This window comes from Aegilops tauschii, chromosome 1 (assembly GCF_002575655.3).
Source record: "Aegilops tauschii subsp. strangulata cultivar AL8/78 chromosome 1, Aet v6.0, whole genome shotgun sequence".
In the NCBI taxonomy this organism is placed as follows: Eukaryota; Viridiplantae; Streptophyta; class Magnoliopsida; order Poales; family Poaceae; genus Aegilops; species Aegilops tauschii.
In genome coordinates, this window is record NC_053035.3 from 355,159,994 (window position 1) to 355,172,974 (window position 12,981).

Sequence of the window (12,981 nt, forward strand, 5' to 3'; positions counted from 1 at the left end):
AAGCCGACAAAAGAGTTATTACGATCGAAAACATCGTAAGGTCAGCTTTGAACCCGGTGAATATGTGTACCTACGAGTGTCTCCTATGAGGGGCCTGCAACGGTTCAAAATTAAAGGAAAGCTAGCCCCAAGATTTATTGGACCCTTCTGTGTGGTTGCACGAAGAGGCACAGTAGCCTACCAACTAGACCTACCCAAAGAGCTGTCAGACGTCCACGACGTGTTCCACGTCTCATAGTTGAGGAAATGTGTAAGCAACCCGGAAAGGCATGTATCTCATGAGAGCATTGACATGCAACCAGACCTCACCTACAGAGAGTGGCCAATAAAAATATTAGAGGAGTCTGGAAGGAGGACCCGTCAGAAAACAATTAAGTTTTTCAAGGTTCAGTGGAGCAATCACACTGAGGATGAAGCAACATGGGAAAGAGAGGATTTTCTTCAGGCAGAGTACCCACACCTATTTGAGGATCAGCTGAAATCTCGGGGACGAGATTTTTCCTAAGGGGGTAGGTGTTGTGACACCCCAAAAATTTTATTTGGTTTTATCAAATTCTTTATTTGATTTGAAGGAGGTTATTTAATTGTTTTTAAAAGGACTCTCCTTCTCAAAAAAATTCTTTTAGGACAAGTATTTTCTTTGGGTTCATCCAAAACTTGATCCTTGGTCTTGAGAGATTTTCATCTTGTGTTGACTCAACACAAATGTTTTTCTTTGGGAAAGTTTTTGAAATCTTTTCTTTTAAAAATAACCCTATGGCTTATGGAGTGATCCTTCCCCTTTCAAAAATTATCTCTTGCCATGACCTAAGTTGAAATCCCCTCCCAAAAGCCATCTTCCCACTTTGTGTCAAGTCAAGCTTCAAATCCAGCAAGTTTAACTCCCCCTTGAATGTATTTCCAATTATTTTTAATCAAAAATCTTTTATGTCTCCTATTTTGGCCCTTAGAGAATTACAAAGGAACCACTAGAATTCCTTTGAGTTTTGATTTCAAACAAGTTTCCCTGGCTAGTCCTTAGAACCCTCAACCAAGATCCATGAAGATCCACTGGTCCACAGTTCAAAATTTTCAAAATTTGCTTGCTGAAAGTTTGGACCAGACTTGTCATTTTTGATGAAATTCATTTGTTTTCTTCTCCTAAAAATCTGAGAAAAATCAGGCAGCCTCTAGATGCATCAAGAGGTCACCACACCAAGTCCCAGCTCCAGAAAAAATTTCCTCGTGCCCAAAACATATCGTCGAACACCTGGCGTGCACTGTTACTGTCAAGTTCAGAGTTTCAGAGAACAGTTTCAGTAGTCAATGTCGTTTTCTTCAGAACCTCACGTTGATCCCGCCAGTAACTGCAGTGGCGCCTTGCTCCCTGTTCCTCCTTCTTATCCACCGCGCCGCACGGTCGCCTGGACAGTTGCGGGCGTCGGCGGTGAGCTGGCAGAGGAGCATCGCCCCCGTGAGCGGCGGCAGCAGCACTCGCTGCGGCTGCCAGAGAGGCGCAGCGAGGGACGGCGCCGTCCAGCACCGCCCAAACCACCCGAAGCCTCCGCGTGGCCGTCCCCTTCCTGTGCGTGCTGCAGAGCCATCGGCGTGGCCTGGAAGGCATGGAGCGCGCTCCCTGCCGCCGACGTGCCCATGAGGCCGTTCCGTCGAGGGCCGGAGTATCGCCCAAGTCCGACCGAGTTTTAACTAAGAAACGGTACCAGTGGACCATCACGATGATGCCCAATCACCTAAACCTCCTGCCAGACCCCTGCCTCGCCGTAATCGCCCGCCGGCGTTATCCCGTTCACGGCAACTGCCTCGGATCGACTATAAAAGGAGGCCCCGAGCTCGATCTCGACCAAGCACCATCACTCCACCTCGCCAGAACCACGCCCAGCCACTGGGAAGACCTCGAGGAGGTCTTCTTCCCTGACTCCGGCCGCCCCGACCTGCCTCGGGCCCCGGCATGATTCACTCCGGTGAGACTACCTCCGCCTCTCAACCCATGCCAGTAGCCTTCTAGTGCATCCACTTCTCTAACCCGCGCCCTAATTTGAAGATTGCAGCTTCCGTCGGAGAGCACCATCCTCGCCTGAACCACCGTCCGCCGGAGTTAAGGCCACCGTCGACGTGGTGCTCGCTGACGACCAAGACCACCACCCACCGCGCAGAAAGACACCGTGAACCCATAGGTACCCTCCGATCCCCCTGCCTCACCGTGGATCAACGCCGGCGACCACCGCAGCCCTCGGGCGCCGGCGAGCTCTGTTTCAAAGTTTGAACCTGACGGGTGGGACCCCCTCGTCAGCCTCTCCTCTTCTTATTCGAACCGTTTTCTGACAGCGCTTTCGGGCAAAGTGCGTTTTCCTTCTGGGTTGGCGTATTTCTAGCCGAAACGTTTTCTGTTTTTATAAACTAACCCCTGGGTCTTTTCTGTTTCATCACAGATTGGTCCTTGGACTAAAACCCTTATATCTTTTAAACAAAAGATGCTTTTTGGTTGATTCTTTTTCTGTCAGTCTTATATTTTTATCTAGTTTTTTATAGCATTTATTTGAAAAAAAATTGGGATAATTTTTATACACACACGGTATTTACGTTAGTATGCGGTTTCTTTATACCGTAGATACCGGAGGAGGTGACGGAGCCGCGAACTTCGGCGAGCTAGACTCCGACTACTCCGAACCAGGCAAGCATGTTTGAACCTTTGATATGATGAGTGTTTTGCATGTTTGCTTGAATAGTTTGTGCATGGCATGTTTATATGGGCATCAGTGAGTGTTATATTGCATGCAAGGCAACTACCAGTATGCTTCGATGCTTGATGTGATCCTTTGATGGGAGATAACCTGATCATGTGGTGACATGAAAGGTGGTAAGATGGTATTGTTGAAGTATGCCAGTCTTATGTCAACCGTTAAACTCCGGCGTTAACGTGGATCGAACCACGTTACCGTTCGTCCCTTTTTCGTGCTGCCACATGTTTTCTGCATAGAATACGGTTTAGTAAGTTGCAAACCTCTTTCCTTGTACACACCAAATAGAGGGGCCGTGATGAGGGTTCCATGGCCCTGGATTAAAGCCAGTCATCCGGTCAGGGGGCATGGGTGTTTTCGGTTGGGACCGAGAGGTGGGCACCCCTTAGAGCGCGCGATATAAATTTGATCCCATGCTACGCGAGGTTGTAGCCTCCCCGTCTCAAGGTTTTTCTTGAACGTTGCCTAGGGTGATGCCTGGCAGTGGAATGTGGAATGGGTGTGTACTGGTTAGATGTGTTTCACCTAAAACACCGTAAACGGAACTAGTCCGTTGTGACTACTGAAATCCGTTGGATGTGGTTAAAAGTACAAACTCTGCAGAGTCAAAACTTTCTGAGTAATCGTGGCCATGGTCAAGGACTTTGGTCAACATATCCATATCAGTATCCATATCAGTCTCAGCGTCAGTCTCTGTGTCAGTCTCAGTGCAAATCCCCGGTGAACAAACATGAGTGGTAAACCAGTTTGAATGTTATTCCTGTGGATGGACTAACCAGTTTATTATTACGTACATGAGCATTTCCTTGAGATGAATTAAATTCATGAGCTACTTGAATTCGAGTAATGAAATATAAGCCCTTTCTGTGATGTCGCTCAGACGTTCGACTGTGGCACTCTTGTTATTTACTTTTGATATAAGCCCTTTATGTGATGTCGCTCAGACGTCCGATTGTGGCACTCTTGTTATTTACTTTTGATGTAAGCCCTTTATGTGATGTCGCTCAGACGTCCGACTGTGTCACTCTTGTTATTTACTTTTGATAAGCCCTTTATGTGATGTCGCTCAGACGTCCGACTGTGGCACTCTTGTTATTTACTTTTGATATAAGCCCTTGATGTGATGTCGCTCAGACGTCCGACTGTGGTACGCACTGTCATTTACATTCCAATATAAGCCCTTTATGTGGTGTCGCCCTGACGCCCGACTGCGGCATTGTTAATTTATTTTTACCTTTTCGAGGCGTCGCTTCAGACACTCGATCGGTCTTCAGTTATTTCATTGAGATTTTGGGAGGACTACCGCCCGACTTCCTTTTTATTTACCATGCAGTACAATTTTATTATCTGAGTGCGCATTACTAATCTGCTCATGTGCATCATGTTTGCATTTGTTATATCTTATGTCCAAACTGTCTTGCGAGTACTTTCATAGTACTCACCTGGCTTGTTGATTTGGCCAGATGTTGACGAAGGCGATCTTATGGATGAAGAGTTCGATAGCGAGTCCGACGCCTAGAGGAGTCCCAGTCAGTCCCGTGCGATCCTGGAATTGGTCACTTGTATTATATACGCTTCCGCTACCCAGAATAAAAGCCCTCGAGCCTCACTCCGATGCTCGACGAGTTGTAAGATTTAGGAGTCATGTCACCCACCTCACTGTGACATATCCACCACCACTTTTATTATGAGTCAGTAGTTATGCCACCATACCCCTTGTGTCATATCCGCCTTTATGATTTGTATCGGCGTGCTTGTAATAAATTGTTGAGCAGCCTCAGCTCAACCCTGTATTATATTTAGTACTTCTGGATTTCTGTAATCAAGGATTTGTCTACCAGTAAGAAGGATTCTTCTATACTAGTTCGTTAAAGGGGTCGGTTTCTCAATAAATGTTTTATTGGAAAACCGGTCTTGACACATCGGCTCCACCCTCGCCGGCGCCGCCATCATCATTATCAACTACGTCGCCTTCGTCCGCCGCGACCACCACCGCGGCATCATCGGAGGAGAAGGCCCTGACCAGCGTGTCCACATTGTCCTCCACCCACCGCGCCAGGTCGTCACGGATGGCCTCCGGAACTGGAGCAATGGAAGCATCAAAGTCGAAGTCCTGGTAGGTGTTTTGAAGGTGGCTGAATACACAGGAGAATGCACGTTTCAGCAGGCTGCGGCTCCTCTCTTCGACGAGCAGGCGGGCTCTGTCAGAGCGGTTCTCCAAGCGCGTCACCACGTTAGTGAAGAAGCAGAGGTGGCTGGCGTAGTCGTCCGCGTGAGGATGGGGGCGTTCTCGTCACAAACATGGCCCAGGGCAATGTTGGCCCTGTTCCGAAGATCCTGAAGCATGGGAGCATGCACGCACTCCAGCGTCCGCCTCTGCAGCACTTCCTTCCTGTTCTGCCACGCGACGGCCTAGGCGTCGTCAACCCGCTTCTGAAAAGAAAGCAGCTTGGCGCGGGCGGAGGCCAAGTCCGCCTGTGCTGTCACCAAGGCGACAGCGGTGGCCTCCTCGTGCCTCTCCGCCTCTTCTAACCTAGGCTTAAGAGCAGCGGTCCTGCCCGCTGCCTCCGCTTCCGCAAGCTTCAACTTCAGGTCATGCCAACCCTCGAAAGCCGCGCGAGCCTCGGCCACCCGGTAGTCGACCTCCTCCCGGACCCTGACCTCGCGAGCCCCAACGGCATCCTCTGCCTGGGCAACTTGGTGCTCCCTCGTCTCCAACTGCTCGAGCTCGAGGCTGCGCTCCACGGCTTCTAGGGCCAACGCCTCCTCGCGCTTCCGGACCTCTTCTTCCTCGGCGGGCGTCCCCCTCAGCGACGCAAGGGAGGCTCTGCGCGCCTCCACCTGCTGCTCGAGGGACGCGCTCCAGGCCTGGAGCTCCCACGCGCGCTTCTCTACAGCCTCGCGACGGCGGTCAGCCTCGCGAGCCTCCTCCAAGGCTCGGGAGCAAGCTTCGCGGGAAACCTTGAGGGACTCCTCGGCTTTCGTGTTGTCAAGATCACGCTGGTAGCAACCAAGGTTGATGGCCACCCTCAGCTTACGCCATACCTCCGCCTGCCGAAGACCTTCAGCCTCAAGACGCGAGTCGACACCCGCGAGTTCTTCACCAAGTCGGCTCATCGCGCCCATCGCCTCCTGGAAGAGCTCATGGTGAACGACGCTTCGCCCGCGCTCAGACTCGAATGCACGGCCCACCTTGTCCTCCACCTCGGGGGCTGCAGGCGGGGCATCAAGCGGCGCACCACCTCTCGGCAGGGGGCTGGGGGCTGGTGCTACCCCGGGCGCCAGCCAGTCCTCGCGAGGGGCCCTAGCCGGTCGGGGCCCGCCGCAGGAAGAGGAACCGAAGACCGAAGCCAGCCAGCTACTATCCATGACCAGAGGAGGGGTCCTAGGCACGCCCGCCAAGCTCCATGCCAAGCCGTGGGGAAGGAACGACAAGGTCGCAGGATCGGCGCGCCACGAAGGCAAGCGCGCCCCTTCAACCGACCCTGCTGCAGGGGCGGCAAGCGGACTCAGAGCGCTCAAGGCCAGTGGGGGAGTCGAGGAAAGAGGAGGCCATTTCTCAGGAAGCGCAGCAGCCTCGACGGAAGGAGCCCTGAAGAACTGACGTCAGGAGATGGAAACAGCGCACAAGAAGCCATAGCGGTACGGTACTTACACATCAATGGCGATGTACTTCCTTCGCTTCAGCGGCCCGAAGATGTTGTTGCCGCTCGGGGATCCTTTCCTCTTGCGGAGCTCCTCGAAGTCCATGCAAAGCCGACCGAAGCACTGGACGTGGCGACCAGTGCGGGGCGAGGCCGAGGAAGAGCTTGGAGGGACAACTTCAGGGGTACCGGGCTGCGGAGAGCAATCGGGCGTCATCCCACTGCGATCTCCCGAGGCCACTGGAGCTTTGGTCTTGGGAGCCGCGAGCCGTGTCGCTCCAGCGACCGGAGCCGCAGGGAAGGAATCATGGGCTCCCGAGGACGACGCTCCAAGGTCCACATGTGGCATGTGCTCCTCAGCACTTGGGCCACCGGCCTCCGTCGGAGCTCGCCCCCCTACATCCTCACTTGGGGCGAGCTCGGCACCGGCGGCAAGGAAGGGAACCACGTCGACGGGGTTCTCGCGGGGCCCCACCAAACCAATCGGGCGCAGCGCCCACTCATCAAAGGAGGGCATGCTGTCGACAAACTCAACATTGTTCGCGCAGCGGTATAGCAGACAGCTCTTCCTGGGCATGTCGTCCGGCAGAGGGGCACCCGTCAGGACCTCAAGCACCGTTTGCCGCGTCTTAAGAGGAAGCCCCTCCTCCTGAAACCTCATATGGTCCTGACTGCTGAGCAAGGCCCACATCGGGCGGGAATGGCGCCGAAGCGAAGCAACTCGGCGCTTGACGAACTCCTTCACCACCATAGGCGCAGTCACGCCGCGGTCCTTCAACCTCCTCAGCCTGAGCCAGATGGGAACGAGATGGGGACTCGCGAGCCTTTGGTGGCCCCAACCGGAGTTGGAAACAACAGGTGCTGACGGAGAATGGAGTAGAGGGCTGAGCGCACCAGCGTCGACAAACACCCACCGTGTCCGAAACTCGCTCATGGATGGAGGAAGCTCGAAGTCGATCCCCACGCCCACTGTCGCGGCCACGGCTTGGAAGCTCACGCACCCCGAGCTTTACCGAGGGTCTATCAAATGTAATGAGAAGAAATGGCGGAGGAGGGCCACAGAAGGAGCGATGCCCACCATGGCTTCGCACACAAAGGCGAAGACGGCAAGGAGAGTCACGGATTGAGGGTCGAGATGCAGCATGTGGATCTGATGATGCTCGAGCAGCGCGTTGAAGAAGGCGGAGAAGGGAGGAATCAGACCAGCCCAAAGGGCAACAATGAAGATAGGGATCTCGGTGGCTGCCCGAGCGATGCGAGCGTGAGATGCAGGCCAAGCCACCGTCTCCCCCCACTCATTGAAGCTGGAAGCGAGCATTGGGTGCACCTTGTCCATGTCCTCGTCGTTGAGCACCAAGGATCGGCCGAGCGCGGGCTCGAAGGCCGGAGGCTCACTTTGCGAAGGCAGGGGCTTCTTCCCCTTGTCTGCTCATTCCGGCGTCATGGCGCTGAAGTAGGCAAGGCGCGGATCAGATTGGAGGGGAGGAGCAGAGCCTCGAGAAAGCAGAGAGATTGGGGAAGCCAGGCGTGGGTGATGGATGAATAACTGTGTAGGTTGCGGGCGCCGCATAGCCAGGCGGATACAAAGGCCGCGTGGGGAAGCGGAGACGCCCACGTCCAATCAACCGCCACGCGTCGACCAAGGCCGCAGGCTTTGGGGGCCCACGGCGCTCCGCGCTTGACCTTTGGCTTCGCCGCGAAGCCAAGCCCGAGCGCACCTTGGGCCCGGGGGCTACTGTTGGTGTTCTGGGAACGGGGGTCCCCAGACTTGCCTGCCTGCGGCCCACGATGTGGCTGTGCTAGCAGGCCTGTACGGCCCATCTTCATCAACAAGGCAATCAAGACCCTCGCGAGGGGCCAAGCCTCGCAAGACGGACGACACAAGACCTCCTCAGGAGCGGCCTCACCAGGCTGCCTCGCGAGGAGCCGAGATATCAAGGCAGGGCAAACCTCGCGAGGCTCTCATGACGTGAGCCATGACAATCAAGATCAGGTGGGCGCTAGGCGGGCGCCAGCGCACGCAGCGTCCTTGTTTCCTCTTTGGTGCTAAGGAGGCCAGCGGAGGCGTGGAGTACCGAGGCATCAGGCAAAGGTTTCCATATCAGTGCAACAAGACCAAGACCAGCCGGATGGTAGGACGGAGGTCACCGTGGAGCCCGAGACGGCGTCACCGCCAGAGCTTTTCGTAGGCGAAGACCTCTTTTGTCAGGATAAGCTGTACTAGTTGTCCCCTTCGAATTGGCCGTTGTTGGCTCCCTTCCCGCTCAATATTTGGGAAGAGGACCAGGGCCTATATAAGTAGAACTAGCCACAAAGTAGGCAGAGGATCTGGGACTGGATCCACTCCATCCTTGCACCCGCTAGCTCGTAGAACACCTCAACCTCAGGAGGCTGTTCTTCCCCTTGTACTGTTCATCATTAGCCCAAGAGGCAATCCACCACCACCACACTGGAGTAGGGTATTACACCACAACGGTGGCCCGAACCAGTATAAACCTTGTGTCTTCGTGTTGTGAGTTCGTCGAGTCCGTCCGCAATATCTTAGCGAGCTAGGGCGTAGATCTGTAGGGAGGAAATCTTCGTGCGCACCCCAGTGTTCGAACCTCGAGGGTTTTGCTGGAACCCGTGATCGGAAAGCAGTTAAACTCCACCACCCTCTTTGTTGCTACTTGTGCATATGTGGATAGTTCTGATGTAAGTCCTGTTGGGTACATTTGTACTCACGTTTGCTTAATTTATGTTTTTGCAGAGAGACTTCAGTCCCGCTAGTAGTTCCGTGTGGACTTCGACGTTTAGCTTGATACCTTAGCTACGATCTTCTGCCCTCAGCAGGATCTTGTAGATAGTCAGGCTTCTCAACCTTTTTCATTTATATTTGTCTGTACTCAGACAAGTTAAGCTTCTGCATGTGCTTGTTGCTTGTATCCTCTGTATGTTGGGTCATGAGACCCATGATTGTAATACTTGGTTCCTCGGAGCCTAATGAATAAATACTTTGAGTCGTAGAGTTTTGTTGTGATGCCATGTTGTATTTACACATATCGAGCATATTGTGTGTATGATTGAAATGCTTGGTATGTGTGGGATCCGACAACCTAGTTGTCTAACCTTGGTAGCCTCTCTTATGGGGAAATGTAGTATGGTGCTTCCACTGAGCCATGGTAGTATGCTATAGCCGGGTTTACCGGAGTCCAGCTAGCCCAGTTGCTACTGCTCCGGAACACATAGACTGGCCGGCATGTGTCCTTCTTAGATCCGATGTCTGTCCCTTCGGGGAAATGTCACGCGGTGTCTTCCGGAGTCCTGTTAGCCTGCTACAGCCCAGGATTCCCGGAGTCCTGCTAGCCCAGTTGCTACAGCCCGAATTCACTTGTTGATGACCGACACGTTCGTTGCTGGGTCATGTATGCCTGTCCCTGTAAGTTAGTTCCACTTTGGGTTCACGACTAGTCATGTCGGCCCGGGTTCTTTGTCATATGGATGCTAGCGATACTATCATATACATGAGCCAAAAGGCGCAAACGGTCCCGGGCCAGGTAAGGTGGCACCCGTGGGAATACCGTGAGTGAGGCCGCAAAGTGATATGAAGTGTTACGTGCTAGATCGGTGTGACTTAGGATCGGGGTCCTGACAGCTTTGGTATCAGAGCCTGACTGCCTGTAGGATTACCAAGCCAAACTGGTCGAAGTTGAGTCTAGAAATGCTTTAGTTATATAAGAGAATTGATTGTGGAAGGGAACATAAGGCTCTTTTTACTCCTTTACCTTATGCCCTTCTGATCTAAGTCATCCTCTTCCTTTCTACGGGGATTAAGAACTAGGCCTTGTCATCTATCTATCAGGATGACGAGTTACCATGATAGAGACTTATAGGATTGATGGATTTAAGCCCCAGTTCAGTTTCTACTACATCTGTGTGTTCATAGTTGGTCTCGGAACCTTGATATTGTGCTTCTGAGTGGTGATGCCACCATTTTTGCAGGATCTCTCAAATCCTTTGAGCAATTACAGTCGTCATGCTGTCCGAGTCATCCCAGGTTTCTAAACCATCTGATGCATTTGCAAAATCCTTTCCTTCTGGTTTTGTTGTTCTTTTGGGCCAGATTAACCACGCTAATTGCTGAATTGAGGTACTCCACTACCTCGACATATCTGTTGGAGATATTATTATGACCCTATGTGTTTTAGGGAGTCACCTAGTAATCCAGCCTTGTTTTGTGTTCCCAGTGTGAAGAATCTAGCCATCATTTCCGAAAGCATCCCGTGATGCTACTTAGTAGTAGGTATTCTACTCCTGAGTCTTTGAACCCAAGATTCACCCTACTTCATGTTGATAGTGTTTGCTAGTTCCTTTAGGATATTAGTAACCTTTGCGATAGTCCTCGAGGTCCGTGGTATTTTCCTCTTCCAAATGCCATGAACTACTTATGGCAGAGGTTCCTCGTTGAACCTAAGGATCACAACTAGAGTGCCCTTGATGAGCTCTCGATTCTATGTTGCGACTCTGCAAGTCCTTCCTTTTCTGCATGGGTTATCCGGAAGAATTATGTTGAACTTCGCTCGACATACTGATCTATGCATCCACAACTTAGAAAGTTATATGTTCCTTTGAGTTGTCCCTCTTTAGTTATTTTCTAGCCCTCGTCTGTCAATTGATAGTCATGAGTATGTGTGCATTCGTTCATCGATGTCTATCACTCTTGTGGCCCGTCAAGCCATTCTATTCTGGAATGACTAGGAGAAACAAACTCCAGTACCTCATCCATATCTAGGATTGGGTCAAAGCAATTGTATTCCGCAGATCAAATTGCCAATCCAGCCTTGGATCCGCTCTACCTTGGGATATTACCATCTTTATGTCAAGAATGTCATGGGAATTACACCACCTCCTATGAACTCTTGATACAGTGATACCTCTCGCCATCATCGTTCATTCCTCGGTCTCCGTGTTATTGTAACCGGAATACCAACAAGTGAATTGTGATGTGTGAAATCAAAACTTCTAGCAACCATGTTGCTTAGTAGTTAATGAACAACAGTTTCATTCTTAGCGTGTTGGTTATTGAATCACCATTCTAAGATTGATCGTGCTACCTTCTCCTTATTTCTGGTGCACTCTTCAATCAAGAGTTAGGATTGTTTCAATCCCTTTCCTATTTAGTTATATCATCTTGCCCTCAAAAGCAAGATTGTTCTCGAGCTTAATAACATATCGGTGGTTCGTGATATTCCGATGTCCTCTTGGAGGTATTACCGGGTTGTTCCTGACTATTATGTTGAGCTTGTGCTCATGTTGGTTTTCTTCTAAACCACCCATTCTCCAAGTATCTATGCTGGATACCCCTGAGCTAGTTGGTCAAGCTAAACAACAACTTGGAGAGTTGGAAGATAAAAGCTTGTCTAACTTAGTTCATTTCCAAAGGGATATCTTGTGTTTGTGTGTTTGTTGTAAAATGATGATTTCTTCATCGATTGGTCCTCGTGATCAGTTGTTGAACCTATCGTCTTGCCCAAACCTTGATTTGAGTGTGGGCCATCGTCAAATCAAGTTAGAACCAACGATATTCGTAATGTTGTCTTACTCGTGGTTGATTCCTCGAGCATACACCATTACATATTTTGGTCTGACCAATACTATCACATTGTTCACATAATGGTGGAAGTCCAGTGATATAGAAATTCCGATGAATTGTTGTTGAGCCCATCAGCAACATTTTGTCTCCCCCATGATTCATGTTGAACATCAACCTAGTGTTGAAAACTTTGTAAGCAATGCCTTCGTGTTCCGTTCATGAAGCTTATGCTTGGATGGAAGAAGTGACTTCCTCGAATTCATGTGCATTTGGTGCAAGTTGCCGCCGTGAGTTCGAGAAAGATTGTTTTTGTTTCCTCTCGTACCATCCCAAGTCAGTTATGCATGTGCAAAGTATGCTATGGTTTGACAGGCTCGCTACCTCCATTCCATATGTATGCCCTAGCACAGCAAGCCACTGATTGATTTGTTCAAGGAGAAGAAGTTCCTTCTTAAGAGCTAATCATGACTTATGTAAGGACTTCGATATCCTCAATGATGGTCCCCAACCTGAACTCAGTAGTGTTTTATTATAAGACTGCCACGTGGTCACGCTTGTCTAGGACAGTATGTTCACAGGTGTGTAGCAAAACCTGCTCGTGTTTTGGAGCTTGCTATCGTAGTTCATTCCCTGAGAATCTCGCAACATCATCTCGTCGATTTGTTTTGCAACCTTTCCTTTTCCGGACATGCGGTTTGAAACCTCCTTGTTCACTCCGATACAATCCCACTCTCTCGCTCCTGCACTTTTTTACTGCATTAGGACAACAACGATTCAACTGTTACATGCTGCGGTAGTTGAACCCCTTTCCTCTGCATGATCTGTCATTGCCACAGTAAATAGATGAAACCCACTAGCATGAGTAGGAGTTGTTTGAGCCCTGATGTGCCTACTCATTCATGCTTGTTTGTCATCCTGCTACTGCTTAGAGTTGAGTCAGGTCTGATTCATCGGGGATGAATTGGAATGGTGATGAACATGTCCTACTGTGTGTGAACACAATTTGGTAAAGGTAGAGGTGAGAGGC